Below are 2911 nucleotides of genomic sequence, written 5' to 3'. Positions count from 1 at the left end.
GGTTATACGAACAGATAACCGTTTGAGGACTAACCTCGGGTGGCAGCTGATAAGTAAAGGCAGCTATTACACCACACCGGGTGCTAGGGACGTCGGGCTACGTGGTTCATACCGTCCGGACAGTGTCTTAGTGGTCGGTCATAAGTTGATGAACTTAGTATGCATGTGTAGTAATTGTGTGTATGATATGATGATTTGGTTCTATTTATCTGCTTATTTGTATGTTGAAACGATTAATTAAATTTACATAAGCTTACCCTTATCTGTTCTGTCTTTATCTATGTTGTCGTTCGGTGTTTGACTGTCCGGTTATTCTCTTCGTTGCAATGATCATCCTTTTGGGTGTGAGCAGAGGGTACTTTGGAGGATACCTTAGATGCTACTTTGGAGGACACTCTGGAGGATGCTGTGGAGGCTGTACCTGAGAGCTGTGTAGGACCGTCCGGTCCTTAGTGTAGTTTTTTTTCTTTGTCTTATGTTTTGTATGTGTTCAGTATAGGAACCTTTTGATGTTGGCCGTTAGGTCAATGAACGGTATTCCAGACCGTTCGGCCTATTTTGTAAATATTGTATTTAACTTAACTGTTGTACAGTTTTAACTTTTAATGGAATTCTCCTATCTCTTTCGCCTCTATGCTTATTCATTACTGTTCTCCTTTATTGTTCTTGTTAACTCCTAAAATGAATTATAGCTTTGGGTTATATTTATTGGGATGTTACAACACACATCCACAAGTAATAAAATATGTTCATCTACACAAATCCTCATGTTGAATTCATACACCCAAATGATTATGTAATTTCATAAAATCTCATTCTATTATTCTTTTTCAGCTTAAAACACATTATTTAAGTAAAATTCATATCAAAGTCACAGAACAATAATAATAACAATTATCAATATAGAAGTCAAAACTCAATTACCCTTTTTCGCAAAATCAATTTCATAATATTAGGTCCTTCGATCCATCACTTTACAGCCCAAAATAAATTAAATTTTTATAATAAAATCATCAAGCTTCACTTTCTAAAACTCATCATACACACCTACATTATAAAAAGCTAGTTAACTTCCATTACAACCACCATTTAACTCAACTCATCATACACACCTACATAGAAGAAAACAAAATTGTTAACTTCCCTTACCCGTATTTTGTACGTAAACCTTCAATATTTCTTTTGTCATGTTATTTTTTACTATATATAATACTCACTCACTCGTTTAATATCTATACTTATAAGCTTCACTCTTACCTTTAAAACCTTGTATACACTTAAGAGATTTTATATGATTTTCTAATAACAAAAAATATCAAAACATCGTGTAAGTTCTTTTTTCATGTGATTTTATATGATTTTCTAATAACAAAAAAGTATCAAAACATCGTGTAAGTTCTTTTTTCATATGATTTTATATGATTTTCTAATAACAAAAAAGTATCACTCTTTTTTTATATGATTATATATATATATATATATATATATATATATATATATATATATATATATATATATATATATATATATATATATATGGGTTTGTTAACATATGTAAGTTCTTTTTTCAGTTGATACACTTTAGTAAAGTGTACCGGATTTTAGTAGACAAAAATGGTTTATTCCCTGACGTTCTGAATCCTCCAACTGCCTCCCAACTGCCTTTTTGGGGAATGTTAGAAGGTTGCAGTGGGAATAGGCCGCAGTTGTTAGGAGAACCACGGCCTATTCCCCCTACAACTTCTGAAATTCCCCACCATGTCAGTCCCTACAATAAATTGGCAGGAGAATAGGTCGCGGTTGCTCTGAGAACCGCGGCCTATTCCCCAGCAATTTATTGTTTTTCTGACGTGGCGTCAAAGGCAGAAGTTTGACTGGGGAATAGGCCGCAGTTCTCAAAGCAACTGCGGCCTATAAGTTTGATTTATTTTCAAAAATGTCACCGCGCAGTATTATGTTGCGGTTTCTGGTGAACCGTGGCATAACGTGAGCGGTAAAAAGTCAGTTTTTTACTAGTGTATATTTGTTACCATCACGCTCATAGTTTAACTTCAACTCGTTTCATTTCTATGATCAAAATTATAAATATGATGTTGTCATTCTGATTTATCATTTGTCCCTAAAATGAAATTAAGAAAAACAAAACGCACTGAATTTCAAATTGGAATTTAACCTATATAATTTTTTTTTACCATCACGCTCATAATTTAACTTCTACTCCTTTCATTTCTATGATTTTATCAAAATTGGTATTAAGAAATTAAATGCTTTGCACTATTATGCGTTAATGCTAAGGTCTTTTCGTGGAAGGTTTCTTATTTTTTTTTTAGTTTTGAAATTATTGTAAACTTTAGTTTTTTACAAATTTAATAACAATGATATAATGCAACCTTCCAATCAAAAATCAACATTAACATCATCAATTATTTTGTTATTAAAGTGGAAAACAAATGAACGAACAGAGCAAGAACAATAAATTGTGGTGTCGCAGACTGTTGTGTATAGATGTGAGAGAGGATGGAGATGACAGAGATACAAATTGGATAAGTGAAAAAAGTGGATTAGGACTAAGTGCGTATTTCTAATTTTTTTTTCAGTTGGGGCTATTGTGGGGATAACAAAGAGAATGTTGGAGTGATAAAGATGAAAGAGAAAAAGTGGAGAGGAATGAGGAATGAGGGAGAAGTAAGGGTTTTGGATTTCTTGTTTTTTTTTTTTTAGTTTTAAAAATGAAAATTATTCAAATATCATCTACCTTAAAACTTAAATAATATATAAGAGTATATTTCTCTACTAAAACTCAATACACTTTGTTAAAATATACTAACGGTAAAAAGAACTTACGTGTGTTAACAAACTATATATATATATATATATATATATATATATATATATATATATATATATATAT

The sequence above is a fragment of the Vigna radiata genome, unplaced genomic scaffold (assembly GCF_000741045.1).
Source record: "Vigna radiata var. radiata cultivar VC1973A unplaced genomic scaffold, Vradiata_ver6 scaffold_297, whole genome shotgun sequence".
Taxonomy (NCBI): domain Eukaryota; kingdom Viridiplantae; phylum Streptophyta; class Magnoliopsida; order Fabales; family Fabaceae; genus Vigna; species Vigna radiata.
This window is presented reverse-complemented; position numbering follows the sequence as displayed.